The 12,721-nt window shown below is 34.6% G+C and overlaps 1 pseudogene; it reads left to right on the top strand.

Moving 5' to 3' along the window:
• The first annotated feature begins 4,926 nt into the window (after nt 1–4,926).
• On the top strand, nt 4,927–12,436 carry LOC103601455 (annotated as a pseudogene).
• Nucleotides 12,437–12,721: the final 285 nt, after the last annotated feature.

Genomic DNA, 12,721 nt, shown 5'->3' with positions numbered 1-12,721 from the left:
TAGCCATTTAATATAAAATGTATGCTGTTTTCTCCTTGATACAATAAAAACTGAGCCTTCTACAATCAATATTCCACACTGGGAGCTGACAAGTTATGAGTACAGTATTTTTTCTATTAAAATGTTATATTTTTAACAACTCATGAAAATCTGTAACAAACACAAAAAACTAGTTGACACATTTTGTTTTCTTATCTTCAGCTTTTGACTCTATGAATACAAATGGGCTGTGAAGTATAAGTATATATATATTATGCCTAAAAGGAAAGGTACAAAAATATTATGTTGTTTTTCTCCGATTGGTAAGAATATGTCTTATTTGTACTCATATTTTTAACCTATAAAGAACTTGAATGATTTATGTAGTAAAATAATAATAAAATTTAAAAAGAAGGGTTATAGATAGATTTTCAGGAATTTTTTTTCTGGAAAATTTCCTCTCTGCTGCAGTCTCTATATTTAGGTAGTCTGTTCTATGACTACCAAATATTAAAGTAAATCACATTTAGTAACTGCAGCTGAAATTAACACATCATAACTTGTTTATCTTGGAGATTAGAGGATAAATTATATGGTTCACGACGGAACTTTTACTAAAACAGAAAGTAATAGTTAAGATGTCTATCAAGTTATGCATATTTTAAATTTTTTCAGGCTAAAAAAATTATGGCCAGACTCTGTAGCATTGAAACCTTATGACAATGATCACTTGTATTAATCCATTTCTGTGGCTTATAACAGAAATACCTGAGTAATTTTTAAAGAAACAATATTTGTTGCTTATGGTTTGGAGGCCGGGAAGTCCAAAGTCCAGGGAACACATCTGGTGAGGGCTTTGTTGGTGGGTGATGACTTTTCCCAGCAATGCAGGGTGTCACGTGGCAAATATGGCAGGAACAGAGAGAGAGACTCACCTCCTCACTCCTCTCATTTTAAAGCCATCAGAACCATGCCCATGGCCACGATTAAATCATCAATGGATTAATGCATTTACTAGGGCATGGTCCTCACAATCGAATCACCTTTTCTAGGCCACACCTCTTAATTATCAGGCTAGGATTTCCCACCTTTCTAATATTGTCACAGTGGAGATCATGCTCCAATGAGTTTTGGGAGACATCCAATCCACAGCATTACTCTTTAGAAAGTTTATTGGAAAAGACCCAAAATGATCTCTTGAGAACTATCTTAGTGCTGTAGATAAATATCTCTCTCAGTCCATGCCTAAGCACAAGTGGCACACCTTTCTAGTAAGGCTTATGCTCTAGGAGGACAATCTTGGTTCTGAAAGCTTATAGTTTTTCCTTGAGTGGAAACACTAAGAAGCTGTACTCATGACATTTATTAATTAAAGGATATGACCTCAAAGGTGTGTTAGCCCTGTTCTTATCAGAAACTCAGTTAAGAGAAATAGAATTCATGGACTTCACTGACTCACAGACCAATATTCTTCCTTGAGAGACTAAAAGCCAGAGACCCCATGCCTCCCATCTTCTTTCCCTTCCTACCAAACAGCAAAATGCTATTATAAAACTGTGTCTTGAATGATGTCACATCATAGCACCTGATAAAATTTCTATGCAGGTCATCTTTACTCCACAGTACTACTTGAGTTATCATTTAGTGTTGTATACACTTTGTCCCGTAGGAAAAAAAATACTTTTTTTTAACACAGTTGTGCTTTTGCTTGAATAATATTTGTTTCAAAGTCATTATGCATTGTGTGATTTTTTTTTCTTTTCTCCCACTTTGTGAGTGCTAGAAAACAGAATCAAACATGTACCACGTCTCAAGAAGAGCACAGAATATCACACCAGGAGCTTTGTGCAATAATCTTGTTCTTGGCTTCCTTTTAGTTACCTATCCTAATTTTACCTTTGCCTCAGGCTCTTCTATATTTTGACCTTATATTTTCTTGGTATTCTGTATTGGATCTTTACACGTTGTATTAAATGCATTTTGGAACAAGGAAGGGGAATGCATATAGTAAACCACATACTCCCAGTTGTTACCAACCATATGATCAAGGCATGCTCTTGATCCCAAAGTAAACCATCGTTGACTAAATTGATCAACCCAAATCTAGTATTGGGGTAAGAAAGGGGATTTATTTAAAGAGTGTGTCTTGTGAATATAAATAAACACTACAATCTTCAAATAAGTAGTGGGATTCCTTAAATCTGGGTCATGTTGTTGGAGTTGTCATTAAGTTGGCCAAGTGTTTGCTGTTGGGAAAGTAGAGACAGCATTCACAGGGGTGAGTTTGTGACAAGAACCATCAATAGTCATGATAAAACTGCGTAACTTTCTTCCACAGTGAAAAACAATAAATGGACCCTAATTTGGTATCTTCAATTTTTTTTCCACAAATTATGTAGTTACACTGTTTTAATTAATACTGCCAATATAAATTTGTTATGCAACTTTTTAAAAATCATAGTTGGTTTTGTTCACAACTGCAATTTTAATGGTTTTATAGGTTATCACACAATAAAATTAATAATAGAACCAAATAGCAAGGAAAACAAACCATTCAGAAAGCACGTTGCCCCTGCTGGAGAATTCTGCTCTGGTAGCTTTATGCCCTGTGGATAACAGTCTTTCCAATACTATAAATATAGTAGAGAAGATGTATGTGTGTATGTTTTTAATAACTTTTTAGCTTATGTATCTAGTGCTGCTTGCTTGTAAATATTGCATTACTCTGTTGCATAATTGAATATGAAATGTTATAAAAGCATACAAATCCTTGGCATTCTGGGCCCTCCTCCATCTTTGTATGCTTCTATCTTAGAGCAAATGAAAGATGCTTCAGTTGAGTTTTTGAAGTCATCCCATTTCGGGCTATCTTAATAAAACCAATAGTTAGAGGGCTGCTAAATGAAGTCAACCATGTTCTACTATATTCCAAATGAAACAAGATACTAAAGGGTAAAGAGTAACTTCTACAATGTCAAGCTGAATTAATCCATCTCTTTTCATCTTCAATCATGTTTTTAGTATGTAGGTGGTAAAATGAATAATACTCATTGATGGATGACCAAGGATTGGTGGAGACTGCTTCACTTGACCTGCATGTCATTTTTAAGTATTTTTCATTCGGGAAGACAGCAGAGCTGCATGTGCCGGGCATGAGAAAATTCTGGAGACCTTTATCCCCAAAAGTAGTTCCCAGGCTTTTAGCCTGGTAGGGGCTGTTTTATTTAATCATGTAACATTACTGCATCAAGTGTTTGTAAGTGATTAAATTAAAAGTAGTTGGAAATCATTTGTTCTCCTAAGATTAAAGATCCTTGTGATTTTACTTCCATCATTCATTTGCCAAACAGAAATTCTATACAAACTAAAACTAATTTACTCAGTGTTTTCCTACCAGTGAAAGAATCTCTTCTCATGGAAATTTTAATTCCAGAGAAAACTGTGTATTGAATGTTTTAATAGGCTTTACTTAATCACATCAGGAAGGGCATATTTTAGCTTCTGAAGGCACAGTGAGTATCACATTTCATCATCTGAAAGTTTATATTCAGCACATCTTATGCATAGAGGCCTGTGTCACAGAAAGCTTCATAATGTAAAATACAAATTAAATATCAATAACTTCCCACTTGTTCTATCTTGCCTTGGTCCTGATATGAGATCAGAGACCATGTATTCATAGTATACTTATTTTTAGTTCAAAAAGTAACCCAACCTATTGCAAAAAAACCCACAAACCAAAACAAACAAACAAACAAAAACAAAAAAACCCTTTTTCTTTTTGCTCTGTTTTTAAAATGTGTAAATATTTTAAAGAGTCTAAACAGTAGGGGTATCTGTATGTATAGAATAACTTCAAGAACATTTCCTTTCCTCTTGCCTAAATTACATAATTTTATGTCTTTCAGCATTGGGGGCCTTATTCTGGACACAACTGTATCTGACCCAAACTTGGTTGGGATTGTTGTTTATACACCAGTTATTAATGGTAAGAATTGGATATAGTATTTCACGATGATAGCAAATCTTTTTTTTTTTCTTTCTTTCTTTTTTTTTTTTTTCCCTAGAAGCTAACTGCTAGTTACTTTACAGGAATAAGACCTGTTAAAAAGGAAGAAGCTTTTTAAAAAGTCTGTTGCTTTCTGGGAGAGGTAAGTTTTTCTGGGCTCCTCCCAAAAGAAAACCTCCTACAGAGAAAGTGACATTTTCAGGAAAAAAGCTTGACATTTCCAAGGTCTTATCCTATGCTTTTTTTATATCCTCCCAGGATTCTCAGGACACAAGCTGGTCTCAACCACAAGAAAGGAGCAGCACTGACACCCGCTTCTTCACTTGGTTTCAGATGTGCTAAGGAAAGGAGCAGAGACTGATTTAATTACTCTTTCCTCTTGCACAGATGCCTTCTCATTCCTTCTTTGACCACAATGTCTAAGATAAATGAAGAGCCTCAATACACTGCTTTCTTCTGGGTGATTATTTTTCTTTGTCAGAGATTTTTCATTTCTACACAAATTAGTGTAATGACTAGATTAAAGAATAACTGTGTGTTGAATGTTTTAACAGACTTTATTTGCACAATTTGGTGATTAGAGATGAGACTATGAAGTGGTAAAGATGGACACGTGGGTATTAATTTCTTGGTAATTCTGTCTACATCAACAGTCAATTTCTATCACTAATAAGCATTAGTCTGAGAGATTTTTTGAACCAACTATTTGAGTTGGGAAAAATTCCAAAAACTAAAAAAATAAAAATTGAAGTTTCTTAATGGAAAATGAGACTATTTCATACAAAGTTTTAACCCTTACTTTGCTTACAAACCAATTATTTTTGTGCAGTTTATGGATTGCTCAAGGTCAAAAATTATTAAGGCTTGTAACAAATAAATTTTGTTAGTTGAATGTAAGAGAAGAAAAAAGACATTACACATTTCACCTTTGAAAATCGATGGAATACTTGTTTTATCTACAGAAATTAAACACTTCGCACAAGAGTGACTGTATTCAACAAAAGTAAGTGGATGAATGAAAATGAATGAATGAAAGTTTACATACTGACTCAAATGTACTTATATGTTTAAATACTGCTTAATGATCACAAGCTAAAGAGACAAAAATTATGGATACATCCAGAACTTTTTATCCAGAGTTTGGAATGTCATCTGTGCTTGTCCTTCAATGTCTCTGATTTGGGGGCTATTACGGTCTGTAACCACAGTGGTCTCCAAGTGTGTAAAGACCATGGTTGTGGTCACTCCAAAACTTATCTCCATACATTCACTTTACAGTGGAAATTTAAATATCTCAGGCCATATCCATAGCATATCATCAGAGGAATTTTATATAGAATAGGTTGGACAAATGCCAAAAATATAAAACCTATTACTCAAGGGTAACATTCTTTATTACTGTTCTTGCACCCCATGAAACACAGATAAAAGGAACCAGTACCGAAGACACCCAAATACCTCAAACCAAGTGGCAAACTAACTTCCATAAAAAATTAATTCCTAAGTAGTAGATGGCAAGGTGTATTTGAAGATTCTTTGATATCTAAGAACCAAAGAACACAAAAGAGGTCCTCATCAGTAGTCAAAGAGGATTAAATGGTGAAATAGATAGTATAAGCTATAAATAAAATTTCAGCATTTAGAACAACAAAAAGTGTAAGGTTAAGAGTATATGAGGTTTAAAAAGAAATTTGATTTACAAGTAGAAAAAAAATCACAATGTTTTCCCCACGAATTAACAATAGGTGAAGATAGTAATTACTCTATTTTTTAAATTTATTTTTGCATAATTTACATGATAAACCCAGAGCCAGAACTTGGATTATGGCTATAAAGTAATATTTTATCCCACACTCGCTAGGATAGCAACGTTTCTCAGCATTCTCAGAGATTTTTATGGCATGCTTGTTACACATTGAAATAAATGGTGTTCTGTGGCCCAAAACCCAAAACAAAATTTGCTCAGAACAACTGCCTAATACTTGGGATTCAGGAAGATGAAATTATTGCTATTGACACTTGAATTTCTTTCTGAGGCTCAAAAGAAAATCTTTCTTTACCTTATTCCTCTCCATAAAACATACCCAGAAATAATCAAGTGAAAATGGAAGTCATATAGTATAAGAGCACTTCAAAAAGGTCATGGAAAAATTGAATTAAAAGATAATATGAATCTTTCCATGAACTTTTTGAAGTACTCTCATATTTGTGGTTGGGTATTCATTTTTAGTCTACCTTTATGCATCAAGAAACAGAATAACCCAACATATCCAAACCTAAGCCTATTAAATCTCCCTATATCTTTTTTTCTCCTCCTACATTTCTTCCTCCTCTTTCTCCTGCATCCCCAGGCCAGTGAATCACACCAGTGAATTACACCACCCATTTTCCTTTTGAACCCTGCCCACCATTTGTCTTTCACTTCTAATCCCAAATAGTTGATTTCATCTTCTAAATAAATTTCAAATCTATCCACTTCTTTCTTTTCCAACATCTCCTGGCCAGTTCAAGACAAGATCATCTTTTATATGTATTTCTGTAAGTCTCCCCATATCCTTCAAATTTGCCCCCTTCCAGTGCATTCTCCGAACTGTACTCAAGTTGACTTTTGTAAGGTGAAAACCAGGACATAACCACACTTGAAGAAATCCTTTAATAACTCCTCATGGACTTTAGGATAAATTCTAAATCCTAATGTGGTTTGCAAAGCCCTGCATGATCTTGATTCCTCCTGAACTTCTAGCTCACCTCTGGCACCTCTTCCATCCACTCTAGATCCAGTCATGTTGAGGAATTTCATTAAGCTTACTCCCACTTCTGGGCCTTTGTGAAGGAAATGGTTAATGGACTTCTGTGGTCAGCAGCCAAGGACGTGTTCACTTGGCGAACTCGCAAACGAGTTAACCAAGAAATGTCAAGGATTGCAAACAATCCTTGACAACGCTTGAAGTCGTGAGAACACTTTCTTGGGATGTTCCCAGGAGATGCAATATAGATAACCAAGTGCTTGAGAAGGGAGGTAATGCTCTTGAGAAAAGTATAACAGAATTTATGCATTAATGCTTATCTCGCATGCACAAGTTTGCTAAATGTAATAGAAGCTGTAACAGCGGCTGGGTCGGTGCTACTCACCTGAGAGAGCAGTAGCCCCCCGCTCTTCACCTGCATCTCATCTGCTGCGTCTTCCTTCGCGTCTCCGATCATTTTAATCAACACCTTTGCATATCAAATCTGTTCTTTTCCTTCTTTCCTCTTCTAGAGGATATGTTATTCAGTCCTTTAAATTCCATTTTATTATTAGTCATCATAAGAAGAGTGATGATGATTATCATGGCTTGGCACTGTACATAAATTTTTTTTCTTTGTACAACTAATCCATAAGGGAGTATCTAAATTAATAATTTAAACATGAGGAAACTGAGATTAAATAATGTGAACTAAGTTTTTTACTACAAACCTTTGTCCTGGGGCTGACCCTGTGGCTCACTCGGGAGAGTGCCGCGCTGGGAGCATAGCGCCGAGGCCGCAGGTACGGATCCTATATAGGGATGGCTGGTGTGCTCACTGGCTGAGCGCGGTGCATGCAACACCAAGCCAAGGGTTACGATCCCCTTATCGGTCACAAAAAAAAAAAAACTTTCTCTTAACCATCATCTGTCCAGCCCATCAGTACCTGGTACACACTCCCATTATGGCACATCTCAAGCTACAGTCTCCTCTTTCCTATTTCATGATTGTTCTCTGTTTCCCTTGCTAGAATCTCCTTAAATTCAGGAAGCAAATTTTATTTCTCATTGTACTCCCATCACCAGCACCTATCACAGTGGCTGACACAAAGAAGGCATTCATAAAATATGTATTTATGCATTGATAAAATAATATTCTTTTTTCTGAAGTTTACTCAGATTGTCAGAAGGAAGAAACTCTTCAGTATTATTGTTTATTAACCTTTACCTATCCTACCTGCCCCAAGTCTCAAGGCATTGTGGAAAGAAAAAGAAATTTTCCTCTTCACAAAACCATTGGGAATGCCCTGTTCTTCACCTCATTCTTTAATTTAAAAAAATTAAAAATTGAATTTGATCCAGAGTGATCCCAAGTGCCCAAAATGAGGAACACATTAAAAGTAAGCTGCTATTTGGAAATTTGTTTAAATTACAAATTAGCCAAATCTGCATAAGCTATGCTGGTACAACAAAGGCTCCTTGTTTTTTTCTGTGTCACTAGCAACTCTTGAATTATTTAGTGTAAAAGAATCCACTCACCAACTTGAACCAAATAGCCCGCACTCATTGAGCAAAACCAGAAAAAACAGGGAGTAAAATTTCACCCATATTTTCAGCATATGTTATAGGAAAAATAGACCTGCACAATTTGATCATATAACAGAAGACCAGAGATCTGTTCACAGTATTGCAAACTCTTCACTGTTTCACTATGGGAAACGAAGCCAGTTAACCTCTTGGTGCTTTTAAAAAGTATATAATGTGGTACATTATCCCTACAAGCCTCTGATGGTATTGAGATTATAAATAAAACAATGAATTGAAAGTACTTTTAAAATTGTACAACAATTATAGAAGTTGTAAGTTTTATTTCAGTACCAATACTTTCATTCAAGTGTGGTTAATTTTAGATAGACTCATAAAGGATGCACCATTCTTCATATTATAGAAAATCTATTACTCATGTATTTGCCAATTTTCTCTATTGCCCAGTGCCACAGGCAAAAGATCTGACTGATCCGTCTCTCCAATAGATAAAAAAATTTAAGAGTGACTGAAACAAATGTAAATGTAAAATCTCCACAAAACAAATCCTTTAAATTAGACGTCTAATTTTACAGTCAATGCATGCAAGCAAACTTTCCTGAAATATCCTTTTGTTTTTTATTTGTTATTAAAATAAATAAATAAAAAGAATAACCTCCATTTTTCCAAAAATGAAGACATTTAGGTCGATATTTATACTGCTTAAGCACAACATTCCAAATAGTAAGTCATGACCTCTTACAAATATGAAATAAACATGTGACAAAAATTTATTTAACTCATTAATTAAGTGAAGAAATCAGTCAGATATTAGATACAGTTTAAAGAGAATTAGAAGAATAGACAGATCGTATATAGGAATTAGAAGTGCTGAAATACACTTGCTAATAAATGTAAAAGAGTTTAATATCTTATAGGGTAAGAAAATCTGAAGCTTGGAGTCATCTTTTCTGTAGAGTATAAATCACCCTGGACAAGAATAATTTGCATTACTCTCAGTTTCCTACAACCTAATATTTTACCACTACAGAGTTGTAAATCATTCTTGTCAAAAAAAAGAAAAGACAATCAAAGGCACATATCCTTAAAAAATCAGATAATTTCCCAAAGATCCACTAGGTAGTAACCAGCAGTTCACTGAAAAGACACCCAGGAATCTCTTGCCCATTTCTAAGTCTGATAAATTTTCCTTGACAGTACCTAAGAAAATAAAAGAGAAAAGGTGGCTGGTAGGGACACTTTCTTCTTCAACACATTTTTATTCTTAAATACTAAAAAGCTTAAATATAAATGATCAACAAGTTAGAAGTTTCAGTTGTTTCAAGATAGACCCCAAAATTCTAGGACTAGAAAATGGTTTAGTAACAAATTATTGTAAAAGTCCCTATAGTGATCATCTTTCAAACATCTGAACCAGGCCTTTCAAAGAAATATCTCATGAAATAAAACATTTTAACATAGGACATTACCCAAAATAAAGGTTTTGCTGCTGTTGTAGTTGTTTTCATTTATGTTACTTTTTATTTTGCATTCATCCTGCATTGCAATGTAATTTGGGCCTGGTTTTAAATCTGCTTTTCCTTGCTTCTCCTCTTCCATGTAATCTTTGGTTACATTTATACACGATCAATACTTTCACTTTTATTTGTGTTTCCAGTTACCTTGGACAGCACAATTAATTGGTCTGGCCTTCTCTCTTGCTGGAAATTGAGCTCCATGCAGCAGGGGTGTTCTCTCATTCAATGTTATACCCCAGTATACCTGCTGAGGGGTGAGGGCTCAATAAACATCTGTTAAATGAACAAATATGTTGGCTAAACTGCAGTCTGAATAGTCTGTTATGGAAAACAAGAACAGTGAACTGAATTTACTCATTCAACTTTAATTCAATAAGTATTATTGAATAATCTTAATCAAGCATTTTGTCATAATATATACATACAGTTCATGAATAAATAAACATAAAGTTAAAAATATTGAGTCAATGAACAAAATGATAACTCCATCAGCAATTTTTTTTTCCGGTGAGCACAGGGATCAGCTATGATGCTCAGCAATTGAAATAAATTGTTTTTCCAATTATTCTTCTGCATTTTTAACAGAGTAACAGTTAGCAAATAACTTGCTTATGGCATAATTCTCTAAGAAGGCCCCCAAATAAATGTATTAATGGAAAATAATGAAATGGAATCTATCTTGTTAATATCCTAAGTTTTTCCTTTTTCAGAATTTAGCTAGAAAAAAGCAAGAACATATCTACATGTAGGAAAAAAGCAAGAGTTTTTAAAAAATTAAACATAAAGAATGCCCTATGATCAGGACAAAGGTAGATCAATACTTCATAATTTTACATGGAATACATCACAGTTGAGAGCTTGAACTCATAATGGCAATATTTAACTCCTACAAGATTATCAGACTTAAAAGAAAAATTAACTTCATTAGATTAGTTACAAAGATTGAAAGGCAGCCTAAAATCCTAAAAACATAAATACTTGCTTTAATAGCTCTGAATTGCCAAGAGTCTATTTACATAAAATCATCTGATTCCTTGAACATCCATTTAATCCTGTCTCAAATAAAGACCTAAATGCATATGTAACAGAGAAAATTTTGCTATCTTTAGTTAAAAAATATTTCTTAAATGCATGTATTATATATTTTTTCATGTTAGGAATGATTATATTATTCTTGTAAAAATGATTCATGCTCATTTTAAAGAAAAAAGTAAAACATACAATCCAACAGTCAGAAATTAGCCTTCATTAACACTGAAAAATCAGAATTCCAGAAATTCTCCTATACATATATATGACAAATAGATTATAAGACTTTGATCATATTCTAAATGTTACCTTGTAATGAAAAGCAACTGTTTTAACTTATGGAGTAAACAGAAAGGGGAAAAACTGGAAGTCAAACTGGAAGAATACGAACTTAACATAAATGCTTTTTCACTGCAGGAGATATTTCCTAAAAGGCCCTCTAGGAGGGGAAAAAAAAATCCACAAAGAACAGTATTCATATGTTTAAGGCATCTCTTGGCATCCATTGGTCTGAATCCATTTTCCTAGAACATAGAGTGCCTTTTCAAGACACAAAGTCACCTGTTAATTTTAGGGAACACTGCTTTCTTATATTTTTGACTAATGCTTTTTCTGTTCCATTCATTGGGTTCTTAGCTTCTGAAATACCATTTAGCTTTTACAGGATTATCTCTCCCCTCCACACCTGAAAAGGAAGGTGATGGAGGACGTGATGAAGACAGCAGGTGCTAGAGCCAGGCTGGCCAGGTTCAAACCCCAGCTTCTCCACTTATTCGTGCGACTTAGCCAAGCTATTTAACTTCTAAATGTGATAGGCCTTTTCATGTCACAAACAAAAACAGTAATAACTCCTATTGTCTTGATTGTATCAGATGACTATATACGTAAGGTACTTAAAAATATCTGAGACTTTGTAATCGCTAAATAATCTTATCATTTTATATTATTATTATAATACCTATGGCTATTATATCCATCTATATTATATATATCTAATATAAATAATATATATTACATATTATCATATCTATGTCTATAATATCATTATCTTTTATTCACTTTATTTTTCTAAAGTCTTTCTTCTGTATCAGTGTTATCAGCCAGGAAAGAGACAGCACAACCAAATTGGGTAATTTGAGGGAAGTTTAAGAAAGAAACTGTTGCTTTTCCCTTTTGCAGCCATTGCCGAGGTAGTAAAAGCCAAAATGAAGTCCCTTTGTGACTTCTCACTGAATCAAGAACCATAAAAGGCATTTCAATGCACCTTCCCACATTTGCAGGAAGCTTATGTCTTCCCCTCTTTCCAAAGAGCTGAGACGGAAGTACGACATTTGATCCACGCCCATTCGAAAAGATGATGAGGTTCAGGTTATGTGAGGACACCGTACAGGTCAGAAAATGGGCAAAGTAGTCCAGGTTTATGGGAAGAAATGTCATCTACATTGAACAGGTGCAGCAGGAAGAGACTAATGGCACAACTGTCCACGTGGGCATCCACCCTGTAGGTTATCACTTGGCTAAAACTGGACAAAAACTGAAAAAAGATCCTCGAATAGAAAGCCAAATCTTGCCAAGCAGGAAAGGAAAAGGGAAAATGTAAGAAAGAAACAATTGAGGAGATGCAGGAATAAAGTAATCTTATATACAATTTTCACTGAAAATTGCTAAGATAAAAAAAAAAGGAAAGAAAGAAACTGTTTATAAAAGTATGGGAAGATCGTAGGAAAACCACAAGGGATAGTGCAGGAACAGGGAGTTATTACCTGCCCTAGACCTGAAGTTGTGAAGTACGGAAGTGGTTATAGGAACTCCAAGAGAAGACAGAGAGAGAAAGAGAAAGGAAGATGGAGGGAGGAGAATCAGAGAGAGAGAGAGAGAGAGAGAGAGAACCTATGGTTTGAGGAAGGGAGGCTGCC

This window comes from Galeopterus variegatus, unplaced genomic scaffold (genome assembly GCF_000696425.1).
Source record: "Galeopterus variegatus unplaced genomic scaffold, G_variegatus-3.0.2 Scaffold107, whole genome shotgun sequence".
Classification (NCBI taxonomy): domain Eukaryota; kingdom Metazoa; phylum Chordata; class Mammalia; order Dermoptera; family Cynocephalidae; genus Galeopterus; species Galeopterus variegatus.
This window is presented reverse-complemented; position numbering and strand designations above follow the sequence as displayed.